This window comes from Salmo salar, chromosome ssa07 (genome assembly GCF_905237065.1).
Source record: "Salmo salar chromosome ssa07, Ssal_v3.1, whole genome shotgun sequence".
Classification (NCBI taxonomy): domain Eukaryota; kingdom Metazoa; phylum Chordata; class Actinopteri; order Salmoniformes; family Salmonidae; genus Salmo; species Salmo salar.
Window position 1 is genome coordinate 34,373,684 of NC_059448.1, and position 13,484 is coordinate 34,387,167.

At 42.1% G+C, this 13,484-nt stretch overlaps 1 long non-coding RNA gene across 2 annotated transcripts; it reads right to left on the reverse strand.

Moving 5' to 3' along the window:
- Positions 1-12: 12 nt before the first annotated feature.
- LOC123743773 (uncharacterized) lies at positions 13-7,118 on the reverse strand. Of its 2 annotated transcripts, XR_006770627.1 has the most exons (5): positions 6,087-7,118; positions 4,799-5,275; positions 3,928-4,132; positions 3,593-3,752; positions 13-135 (listed from the first exon to the last, which is right to left on the reverse strand). It is a non-coding gene; the product is annotated as an uncharacterized lncRNA (long non-coding RNA). The 2 variants fall into 2 exon arrangements; XR_006770626.1 differs by lacking the exon at positions 13-135 and having other exon boundaries at positions 2,217-3,752.
- Between the last annotated feature and the right edge of the window lie 6,366 nt (positions 7,119-13,484).

Genomic DNA, 13,484 nt, shown 5'->3' on the forward strand with positions numbered 1-13,484 from the left:
GATATCGGGGTTCAACCTGGTTGAGGATGGGGGTGTAGCTGGTCTCCTGGGGGGCAACTGTATCAGACAGTTCTTGGGCAGCAACAGGAGGAGGGTTGGAAGGTTATAGTGTGGGGGTATGGGTGTTGATTGCCACTGCGATATAGAACATATTAAGGAAATGGGACAGACAAGTGGACAACAGTTTCCAATTGGCAGAGGTGAGCATGTATATTTAAGCAATAAGGCCCGAGGAGGTGTGGTATATGGCAATATACCACGGCTAAGGGCTGTTCTTATGCATGACGCAACGCAGAGTGCCTGGACACAGCCCTTAACCGTGGTATATTGGCCATATACCACAAACCCCCGAGGTGCCTTATTGCTATTATAAACTGGCTACCAATGTAATTAGAGCAGTAAAAATAAATGTTTTGTCATAGGGTCTGATATACCAAGGCATTCAGACAATCAGCATTCAGGGCTGGAACCACCCAGTTTATAAATAAACTTATACACAGGATATGTGAAAAGAATGTGTTGAAATGTTGCTTGCCTGAACTAACTCCTCTACTTTAATAATAACAGTAATTATACATGAAACATACATAGCTTTACAATTGTAGAAACTAACAAACAATCAATAATCTAACTAAACAACAGCAGACTAAACAAAAGGAAGAAAAACATTAAACAAAATATACTGCTCAAAAAAATAAAGGGAACACTTAAACAACACATCCTAGATCTGAATGAAAGAAATAATCTTATTAAATACTTTTTTCTTTACATAGTTGAATGTGCTGACAACAAAATCACACAAAAATAATCAATGGAAATCCAATTTATCAACCCATGGAGGTCTGGATTTGGAGTCACACTCAAAATTAAAGTGGAAAACCACACTACAGGCTGATACAACTTTGATGTAATGTCCTTAAAACAAGTCAAAATGAGGCTCAGTAGTGTGTGTGGCCTCCACGTGCCTGTATGACCTCCCTACAATGCCTGGGCATGCTCCTGATGAGGTGGCAGATGGTCTCCTGAGGGATCTCCTCCCAGACCTGGACTAAAGCATCCGCCAACTCCTGGACAGTCTGTGGTGCAACGTGGCGTTGGTGGATGGAGCGAGACATGATGTCCCAGATGTGCTCAATTGGATTCAGGTCTGGGGAATGGGCGGGCCAGTCCATAGCATCAATGCCTTCCTCTTGCAGGAACTGCTGACACACTCCAGCCATATGAGGTGTAGCATTGTCTTGCATTAGGAGGAACCCAGGGCCAACCGCACCAGCATATGGTCTCACAAGGGGTCTGAGGATCTCATCTCGGTACCTAATGGCAGTCAGGCTACCTCTGGCGAGCACATGGAGGGCTGTGCGGCCCCCCAAAGAAATGCCACCCCACACCATGACTGACCCACCGCCAAACAGGTCATGCTGGAGGATGTTGCAGGCAGCAGAACGTTCTCCACGGCGTCTCCAGACTCTGTCACGTCTGTCACGTGCTCAGTGTGAACCTGCTTTCATCTGTGAAGAGCACAGGGCGCCAGTGGCAAATTTGCCAATCTTGGTGTTCTCTGACAAATGCCAAACGTCCTGCACGGTGTTGGGCTGTAAGCACAACCCCCACCTGTGGACGTCGGGCCCTCATACCACCCTCATGGAGTCTGTTTCTGACCGTTTGAGCAGACACATGCACATTTGTGGCCTGCTGGAGGTCATTTTGCAGGGCTCTGGCAGTGCTTCTCCTGCTCCTCCTTGCACAAAGGCAGAGGTAGCGGTCCTGCTGCTGGGTTGTTGCCCTCCTACGGCCTCCTCCACGTCTCCTGATGTACTGGCCTGTCTCCTGGTAGCGCCTCCATGCTCTGGACACTACGCTGACAGACACAGCAAACCTTCTTGCCACAGCTCGCATTGATGTGCCATCCTGGATGAGCTGCACTACCTGAGCCACTTGTGTGGGTTGTAGACTCTGTCTCATGCTACCACTAGAGTGAAAGCACCGACAGCATTGAAAAGTGACCAAAACATCAGCCAGGAAGCATAGGAACTGAGAAGTGGTCTGTGGTCCCCACCTGCAGAACCACTCCTTTATTGGGGGTGTCTTGCTAATTGCCTATAATTTCCACCTGTTGTCTATTCCATTTGCACAACAGCATGTGAAATGTATTATCAATCAGTGTTGCTTCCTAAGTGGACAGTTTGATTTCACAGAAGTGTGATTGACTTGGAGTTACATTGTGTTGTTTAAGTGTTCCCTTTATTTTTTTGAGCAGTGTACTTTGGTGCAAACATGCATCCTTTGTCCTGATCTTGTCCACATTCTGATTGTACCCACATTTTTAGAAATGCGTCTACACATGGTCTTATCAGTCCACTGTGTCCGCATTGTGAACAGATTTACTGGTCCCGCCTTGTATGCTAATTCTTTGACAGATATTCTTTCAAAAGAATACTTATTTATTTATTTTAAGACACATATATATTCCATAAGTCAATGGTGCCACCTGTCAATGATTTTAGAAGGCAGGATGATTTAAATGGTTTTACTGTCAACTCCAGATGTGGTCAGGAAGATCTGATCAAAATGCTTCTTTTAATCATCTACACCTGTCTGAAAATCTGGGAACAATCAGACTGTGGACAAGATCAGGACATGTAATGCATGTTAGAACCAGGTATAAACGGGGCTAAATAGAGGTAAGAAGGGCCCAAGGAAAGGGTGTGATGTGTGAGTGAGATAGCAGGTGAGTGAGCAGGTGTTGCTCATGTGTGAAACAGAAAAGGTGTGTGTGGGAATGGTGGAGGGGGAGGTAGGCCATGGTGAAGAGGTGGGTTTTTAGGCAGGACTGAAAGATGATGATGGACTTAGAGTCACGGATGGCTGGAGGAAGGGAGTTTCAGAGCCTAGGAGCAACCCTGGAGAAGGCCCTGTCACTGAAACTCTGGAGCTTGGACCTGGGGATTTTTTATTTATTTTTATTTAACTAGGCAAGTCAGTTAAGAACAAATTCTTATTTTCAATGATGGGCTAGGAACAGTGGGTTAACTGCCTTGTTCAGGGGCAGAACAACAGATTTGTACCTTGTCAGATCAGGGATTTGATCTTGCAACCTTTCGGTTACTAGTCCAACGCTCTAACCACTAGGCTACGCTGCCGCCCCAATGACAAGTTGGCCAACTGTGGTTGAGCGGAAAGAGCACGAGGGCTGGTAGGAGAGAAGAAGGTAAGGTGGTGGAGAGCTTTTTTAGGTCAGGAGGATCTTGTAATTAATGCGGAGGGAGACAGGGAGCCAGTGGAGTTCACAGAGGATGGGGGTGATATGCTGCCAGGATGATTTAGTGTGGGTTAGAAGATGGGCTGCTGAGTTTTGAACCATTTGGAGCTTATCGAGGGAGTCTGTGTTAGTGCCAGGGAGTAGTGAGTTGCAATAGTCTATTCAGGAGAAGAAGAAAGCATGGATGAGAGTTTTGTCCCGCAGGACAGGAGAGGGAGGGGCTGACTTTGGCGAATTTGAAGTGGAATAATTTGTTTTTTACAGTCTAACGGTTGTGGTGGTTGAGGGATAGGGTCTTAAGGTAGACAAACATACATATTTCTGTCCAAATACCTTTCACAATTGCCTCATACAACCTTTGGATTGCTGCCATTGAGGTCTGACTCATCATACCACTGTGAGGACACAGTGCAGTCGACGACAAAATGTTATCCTTTTTCCTCTTGCTGAGGAGTAGCAGGGGGTTCCCTCCTACCTTGTGGAACCTATGTACCTGGAATCATTAATGACAAAATAACTTCCAGAAACACAACAAATATCAGTCAAATAATGACATTTAGATTTACACTCTTAAATAACACAATGAGACAACAAATAATTGCATAGGGCCTATCATATCCCTAAGCTAGAAATGCAGAAATGTTTTTAGAGGAAAACATAAAGCTTACCAGCTTGTTTGCTGCATTAACCAAGGTTGCATATCTTCCATGTTTCATTGTCTTATTTGCCCATTCATCTGTAGCCTTCCTTTTTTGGGCCTCTAACTTGACCTTTAGCTGGATTGTTGCACCACAGAACTGGCTCTTCTTTGATGCTCCTCTTATTGATGTGTTACAACTAGGACACAGCTTACGGCTGGAGCCAGGAGCCATTCTGCATGAAAGGTGGATACAAAAGTGTCAGAAAGAATAGCCCTATACACAACTTTGACTGATGGAATGCACCAGGGAGGTCCACTCTGGCAATGGGCTTGAATTGACAAGGAGAACTAGAGACTGTGAGATTAAAAACTATACTAACAATAGCAATTAATAAAGAGAGTTTGGCCAACTAACCTTTAGCTGGATTGTTGCACCACAGAACTAAGCAGCTAACGTTGAGCTCGCATTAAACATCAAGCCCTGACCATTCTCAAACCCACTAAAGAAGTGCTGTGGGTGTGTGTTTGAAGGTGACATGGGTTTCAATGACTCAATCATATGGGTCAGATCTGATAATGGACCTTGTCTAGTAATAAAACTAAGCCTGAGGCTTTAACCTGCCACACTGTAACGTAATGTGTCATACTAACTGTTGACTACTATTGTAACCTAGATGTAGGCTACCTGCCATAGCCTCAGGTGCACAGTGCAATGAGTGGCATTAGTTGACAGATTAAACACTACCTGGGCCAGTGGGATTTGGTTACTTATTTTAAGATACCATTTTTGAATCATCCCCTCCAGTTGGTTTGCATTTTAAAACTACAACCTGGTTTGTTTTTGAAAACACAAGAAATGGGAAGAAAGCTGAATTAAAATAGAAAAAGTCTCCACTTACTTAAAATGCAGCCAGAGGATGGATCAAGAGATCTGTATCAAGAGGATGGATAGAAAGAAAGAGAGAGAGAGACTAAAGGTGTCAGCCGTGGGTCTGAGTGGTCTGAAGAGAAGGGTGGTGGGTGTGGGTCTGAGTGGTCTGAAGAGAAGGGTGGTAGGTGTGGGTCTGAGTGGTCTGAAGAGAAGGGTGGTAGGTGTGGGTCTGAATGGAAGGGTGGTAGGTGTGGGTCTGAATGGTCTGAATAGAAGGGTGGTAGGTGTGGGTCTGAGTGGTCTGAAGAGAAGGGTGGTAGGTGTAGGTCTGAGTGGTCTGAAGAGAAGGGTGGTATGTGTGGGTCTGAAGAGAAGGGTGGTAGGTGTGGGTCTGAAGAGAAGGGTGGTAGGTGTGGGTCTGAGTGGTCTGAAGAGAAGGGTGGTAGGTGTGGGTCTGAGTGGTCTGAAGAGAAGGGTGGTAGGTGTGAAGGGTCTTTATTTGGAGCTGCAAAGTAAAGAGAATAGAACAAGTTTAGAATTGTATTTCACAGCTGTATATGTAGGACACTTATTTTAATCAAATGTAACTGAGGATTTAAATGTACTTAATTTGTAAGTGGATTACATCACAAAAACTACAGGTGGTGTACAAAAATGTAAAGAATGTGAATGATGGATAACAAGATGACCATTGGATAGATACACATTCACTGTGGATGGGAGCATTGCTGTCTGGTGGTCCCAATTCATCCATTGTTTGGAATTGTTTTCTCCACAAGATCTAAAACTGTCTTTAGAAAGGCTTTGCAAAGACAAGTTGAACTAGATCTATTAAGGAGGGGTGTCAAACTCATTCCACAGAGGGCCAAGTGTCTCTGCTGGTTTTTGGTTTTTCATTTCAATCAACACCTGGACAACCTAACCAGGTGAGGGGAGTTCCTTAGTCATTTGTGACCTTCATTTATCAATCAAGGGTGGAGCAAAAACCTGCAAACACTCGGACCTCCCATGGTAGGAGTTTGACTCATGTGGATTAAAGTAATTAACCACTCAAACTAGTTTAATCAGGTGTGTAGATGTTGCCCAGAACAAAACCCTGCACCCACCATGAAACACCAGACCGTAGCCTAGCTAAAGCTAGCTAGCTAGCTGAAACTGTTGAGTAGGCCTATAGCTAAGATTTTGATTGAAAACCTTGACAGATCAGTGAAAATGCATAGTGGTTTGAGAAATGTCGTAAAAAGCAATAAATCAATCTCCGTAACATTATATACTAACGATTACAACCCCATGTTTTATTTGCATACTTCACTTACCGGGAAAGAGAATGATCGCATGGGAGGATCGGGTACGTTCCAAGCTGCCTTCTTTGTTGAAGTCATAATGCGCATTTGTGTTGTAGGTCAAATTACACAGAATCTACACAGAATAAGAATATACATTCGAACTGCCTGGAAAAGCGTTTCTAAGATTCATTTAATTTGATATTCTTATATAAACTGAACAACACGGAAAGTAACCTCCCCTGCAGCCGATTGTGTTGACGAGCTGGAACGCGCTCCGCATTACATTGGGTTGAAGTTGCATATGTACAGTACTGATCTTGGGTCAGTTTTCCGTTATTTTCTCATACGACTTGGGGAGAGAAAGCAACATCACCGGCAAGGGTTTTGATCGGCCAACATGTTTTCTGACTGCAATGAGCGCAACACCCAAAAATATTAAGTGAAATCAAGCATAGAAAACACTATTTGCCATTGATAATGTATTTAAATGTTCCCTGGCAAAGATCCCAAAGAGTGCCATTACTTGAAGTAATCTCTGAACGGTTTCAAAATGCCTACCTGTTGAATATCATCTTGTCTGCAGCAAATAAATGTATCGGAAGAGTGGAGTGGAGTGGAAGATTAAATATATTTCCTTCAATGGAAAAATCACCCATAAAATAAATCTGAAGACAGATGTAGGCTATGTATGTAGGCTGCTATTACACATACTAATGCCTCGTTCAGGTACAATCGGAGTTCTCGGGAATGCCTAGTTCCGCCTGCGAAGTTTCACTTGAATGACCCTCCAAATAGGAATTATAAGTGTGAAATTAGAAAATTGTGTGGCCAATCTTATTGGTTTAAGAATTGTTCAGACTTCAAAAGCACTTGAACACAATCATGTCGGAGTAACAACTACCCATTTTCCCGTTTCCCACGAGAAGGTGAAGGCAGCATAATACTGCATTCAAGTGCCAGTCGGTACTAGGAAACGGACATTTCTGACTTGCTAACTGGTTGAACGCGTTACAGTAGCCTAAGTATATAACATGAGTGACATTACCGTAATAACCATAATGGAAAGGCCTTGGAAGTGCCATAAGTGTAAGCCAACATAATTCATTATTTTACATTCACCTGTTTAACATGTAATACATGCATTATGAAGAAAATTGTGTGATTTAGGCTCCACGAAATATGAAATGGGTTATTAAGAAAATCGTGTACTGTTGCCTACATGACAAAAAGGCCTTCTGATTACAAGTGCACCAGTATCCAAAGTATTAAGCGAAATCAAGCACAGAAAACTGCAATTGGCATTAATAAAACACATTTTCCCACGAATTAAGTCGCACGTAAATGTGCGTCTTTTCTCAAATTCTGTTCAGAAAGTCTAAAACAGTGCATATAGGCATACAACGACACGTTTTAAAACAGGGTTAAACAAAGACAACATTTCTGTATATTCATAACGTTGAATTAGCCATTAAGAAGAACACAAATTAAATATAAACTATCGCGTCTATATGGTTGTTGCAAAAGGCTTGTGTCGCCTACTGGTTAAATTCGTGTCTTTTCGCACGAATTAACAAGCACATAAAATTCGTGTCTTTTCTCACGAATTAAGACACACCAAAACGCACAAAAACACACGAAATTTGCTGAAATGCATTATGTGCATATATGCACGAATTGATAGTGAGACTGTGTTGCAATAACAGTCTGGTAAGGTAGATACAACAAAAAAAAATACATTATTTCTTGAATCAACATGCAAACACAGATCACTTCAGCATGTAAGAGATTATCAGGAAATAAGTAAAATGAAAATGCACCTGATTTGTTTTGACTCACAGACGTACGTGCCCCTGTCACGTGTGCGCCCTCTCCGGCCTCTAGGTCACCAGGCTGCTCGTTATGGCGCACACCTGACACCGTCATTACGCACACCTGCACATCATCAGACTCACCTGGACTCCATCACTTGTATGTCACTTCCTTTGGTTCCTTCCCCAGGCGTTATTGTTTCTGTTTAAGTTTCATGTCTGTGCGTTGTTCTTGTTTTGTATTAAGTTACGTTTATTTATTTAAACACTCCCTCCCTGAGCTTGCTTCCCGACTCTTAGCGCACTCCTTACAGCCCCCTCTAATCGGCCATAGATTCTCAATGTCTGATGGTAAGAAATGACTTCTCATGTGATTGGGAAATACATTGACAGATTGCAATGTCAGTGACTTATCAATGATAACAGAGTTTAAATTTAAGTTACTGAATGAATGATTCCGTGATGATTAGAACGGTATCAGAGATAAGATAGACAGTAGGCCTAGCATACTATATGTGGAAGCATAAGAATAACCATTCATTCGTTGCAGAGGAGGAAGCTGACTACATTTTCAGCTTATGTTTGTTACCTGTACTTTCAGGAACAGGAAGGGTCAAATGTAAAATAAGGGGAGAGAGAGATTCATTAGCGTCTAGAAGATTATACTGGGAAAGGGGGGATACCTAGTCAGTCTCTGAATCAGAGAGGTGGGGGGGCTGCCTTAATCGACATCTACGGCATCCGGGGAACAGTGGGTAAACTGCCTTGCTCAGGGGCAGAACGACATATTTTTATTTTGTCAACTCAGAGATTCAATCCCGCAACCTTCCGGTTACTGGCCCAACGCTCTATCCACTAGGATACCTGGTGCTTCATATGTCAGTGAAATGTGAAACACAGTAGTGAAAGGTTTCAGCAAGGAAACTTGCAAACAGTTTACATTTTCCCAACACCCTTAAAAAGTTGTGGATAGATAAAGGATATACTTGAGTGAAGTCATAATAGAGATTTTGACAATTTTGTCTGTTTATTAATAAATGGTGGTATCTATAGGCTATGAGAATAGTTACAATTGTCTTACAACTGCAAAGATCTACCACAAGGTGGCAGTGTTGATTACAATTTGACAGGGAGAAAATGGTACACAAATGCTATGCCTTCTGTTTTTTTGTGTAAAAAATTCTCTTCCAGCCATTTATGTTTGTATAGCACATGTCAATGGTTAATTAAATGGAAACGTACAGGCTGGAACAACTAATATGTCATGGAATAGTAATCAAAGACAGGAAGGCACTTAAGACTATTGACATGTAGTCATTGAATCATCTTTCTGGGTTTAGTCAGATGACAAGAAGACACACTTTACATATTGAAATATTGTTTGGATTGAGGCTGGTCAGTGGGCAGAGTTCAGGGTTTAGTGTTTTGTATTTAGGGTTTAGTGGGTGTGGGCCCTCAATTGGCCATGATGTCCTAATCCCCAAAGAAACTCTACATATTGAAATGAACACTATGTTTGGGATACAGTCAATGGCCTACGGCAGCCTTTCTTAAAGTATGGGTCGGACCTGGTAATGGTGGGTCGCGACGTGTCAGAGTAAATGTTCTAATCATTTAATGAATTACTGGAATTGATTTGGCCAAGTGCATCTGCTCTCTCTGCTTAAGCAGAGGTCTCTGCTCGGTTTGGCAGCTGCGCGAATGTGAGAGGGAGATGCCTGTGTGCTTCGGTTTACCAGATTTTTTTTTTCTGCAGTTTTCTTGAAGGTCACTCCACGACACACACGATGCAGCGCTGTCGTTCAGGTAGCAGATGATGCGCTGTCTGCCACTGACTTGTCATTCCCACTCGCCATTACTCACAGCTGTCATCAAATGGACTCATGCTAGCCACAAGTTCTGACTGAGCTCAATTGTCATGAAACTCATATACGTCGATGAATTTCTCTCTCGAGGAGCACCCACAATGTGTTTTGTGTGTGGAAGTGCTTAGTAATGAGTCTCTCATAACGAACAAATTAGTAAAACGACACATCCTGACTAAACATCCACAGCATGAAGGTAAACCCAGGGAGTTCTTTCAGAACAGGGCAGAATGCTTCAGGAAACAGTGCTTCGACAGTGGAAAAGTAGCAAGGCATTGTTGTCATTTTATAACAGGTGATGATAAGCAGAAATAAGGGAGTACTAAATAACTCATAGTAGTAACATTAGATGTGAGTTTATCTTTCAAACAATCGACTGGCCTTGTACACAGCTATTAGCTAACATTAGCCAAAGCAAGCTAGCTACTGATGTGCAACCCTAGTAACAGTACAGATGAAGATGAAAAATGATCAGGCCTACTGTACATCTTACTGTAGAAATTATTGTTGAAAACTAGTCTAGTTTGGAACTGTTGCTATTCAAATACAATAATAATTGTTATTCTTAACTGGAATAAATTGATTGAAGCATGATGCTTTTTGAGGCAAACACACAGTTCTGGGCTGCTCATTTACAGCAGGAAGCTGTTTCCTGCCTGACTGAGAAAGCAGTAGATGTTCTGGTTGTTTGGCACCACATACCTATGCGAGTCAGGGTTCTCAACCCTGACATACTTAAAAAACAAGAACAGAAACAGTTTCAAGGCTGAGCATGAACTCAGTGTTGCGCTGTCAAAAACAGAACCCAGAATAGACATGCTCTCATTAGGACTGTGTGTGTGTTTTCTGGTCTACATCTGTGTGATGTGACCAATCAAGTTTATTCCAGTTCAAAATGAAAAATATGTATTGTATTTTAACAGCAACAATTCCAACCTAGACTTTCTTTCAACAATAATTTCTAAAGTAAGATCATTTTTCATCTGTAGTGTGACTTAGGGTTGCGCTATCAAAAAGCCTGTGTGTGTGTTGTGTTATTCATCTGTGTGATGTGATGCATCTTTTTATTCCAATTCAGAATGAAAATTATTTATTGTATTTTAACAGCAACGTTCCAACCTAGACAGATATGTAAGAGTGTTTTTAATGTGGAAAATAAACATTAATATATATTTATATGGATATTTAATTTCATTGTGATTTGTTTTTGTCTATATTGCATTTGTTTTTTGGCATAAGGGCAATGAAATGGACCGATATTTATGTGTAGCTGCATATTTTCCTAATCTTGGGTCCCAGGAAAACACAGAATTTCTCATTTGGGTCCCAGGCTGAAAAAGTTTAAGAACCCCTGGTCTACGGTTTAGTGTCTAGGGTTTAGGGCCTGTGGCCCAACAGTCCGGGCCCTGAGTTTGGCCATGACTAATGTCCTAAGCCCTGAGCATCACACAATAGAGTTCGGAATCACAAGCCCATCCACTTCAGTCCAGAGACAACAGAACAGGGATGAGCAAATCTGTGTTTTTCAGCATTCCAGGCATTCTGACCCCTGTCATGTTGTTCCAGACAAATTCTGGAATCTGTTCTGATGCTAACCGCTAGCGCTAACAGGAGAGCTGTACGCGAAAACAATCAAACAAACAAGGAGATAGATAGCTGATAGTATAGTGGGTTGTCACTCATGTTGCTGAGTGGAGACATTGATGTCACAGCAGGAATTCAACAGATGGGGAAATTAGGGCAGGGGTGAAGGTTTGAGGAAAGGATGAGGATGGCTGAATGGGTAGGGGGAGCTGAAGGGGTTAGGGCTAAAGAGGTAAAACGAGGGTGATTAGGGCTGAAGGGGTGAGGAGAGGGTGAGAGGAGAAAGGGATAAGGGCTGAAAGGGTGAGGAAGAGGTGAGGAGGGCTGAAGGGGTGAGGTGTTGGATGAAGAGCGTTGACAAGCTTATTGGGATTGGAGGAACTGGGAGGGTTGAGAAGGCATGAGGCAGTGGGGGAGAAGGTGTATTGGGGTGGTGTTGACAGGGATGGGAATGCTCCACACAAGCCGAGAAACCTTTGTCTTACTGTCTTACTTAATGTGAGGCACTCAGTCAATAAACCACAACACAACATTAAGTGAGTTGGCCCACAGGTAAATCCTATTACTGTATATCCAGACAAAGGAAACCTCTGAGTCATCCCCATGTAAACAGTGCAGCCAGATCAGTGTGTGTGTGTCCTCAGTGGATAGCATGAAAGAGATATGGTTACAGACGTATTGGCAAGAATACGTTCCTGCACTTTGCTAAAAGTTGCCCAGAATCAAGTAAATAATTGTCCAGTTATCATCAAAGGTACATCAATGTAAAACTAGCAGTGCATTTAACATAGAGTATACTGTACATAACATTTTGGGGGATTTGAATTTGCAACCTCTTGGTTGAATGCATGTGTTTCCGCAATGTTTCCGCAGTGCCACCAGGTTCGTACATATTACTTGGAACATGTATTAACATAAATCAGCTGTCCTTTTATCAGTCGTCAGGACGTCACGTGATAGGGGTCGCAGATAGTCTCAAAGCATCCCAAAGTATTATAAGTAAAGTAATGGTGGTTTTAAAGTTAGTGGTACGCTGTTCAGCTAAAATATAACCCCACCTGGAATTTAAACTCACAACCTCCAGATTTAGAGGTGCACGATTCTTCCTGCTGTGCCACAAAGTCTATGACATTCCCATACAGATTTATTACTATATTACATCTCTGCACTGCTATTTTAGTTATCAATTAATCTGACTATTCTTTCACCATAGATTTAATTGACTTATTTAAGCAATTTTGGGGGTTTCTGTAAAATTGTCTAATGTAGGTGGGGTATTTTATTCTGTTTTAGTGTTCCTGAATCACTATGATAAAAAATAAATATGTTTTTGTTTATTTTAAACAAAGGTGAGATTCATTCCAAAGTGTAGGAATACAGGTGAAATCAGCTATTATGACTGATGTGGTGGCATAGAAAGAAAGATTGGAATGCTGTGAACTGGGAGATTATGGGTTCATATACTAGGTGAGGATGAGTTGAATAATAATTACTGAAAAACCAATGGTTAATATACCCTGTTGATTTCAAGTTAACTGCTTTAGTGTTGTTTGCCACCTAGCATTATGGTGAAAACTGCACTTAAAAGTTATTTTACTAGTTTACAAGGTTCTTAGACTTTTTTTTACGATGTATGATAAACTTACATGTTGTAAGGATCTCATTTATCTTTTCTCATTAAAAACACGGATGTGTGTGAAACGAAAAAGCAAAAACGTGTGATTTTGTCACATGTTAAAACCAGCCTTTTGAAGTGAAGGGAAACAAATTTATTCTTGAATTTGGAGGTTTAAAATATCCCTCTGGTGGCCAAGTTGACCTATTTTAAGTAATGCCATTCGTTCCAGGAATTAATCACTACCACCTGGTTAGGTTAGCATAGGGCTAAATGTGCCAGGTTATGTAATGGGAACAGCTAACATGTACCATTTTATCACATACATGAGGGAGGCAGTGGGGAAAGTAGCAGGGGGGCAGTGAGGGGAAACGAAGGTTGCTAGTTGTCATTGTGCGTTCACATGGCTAACGTGACAACAAACACAGCTCAGGGGTCAGGAGTATGTGGCATGTACCGGGGTTACACAAATGTCAGGGGTCGCTGTGGCCACAATGCTGAGCTCCACTGACGTCAGCTGCCGAGAGGGGCCACGTTCTTTCATGGCCTTTTATTG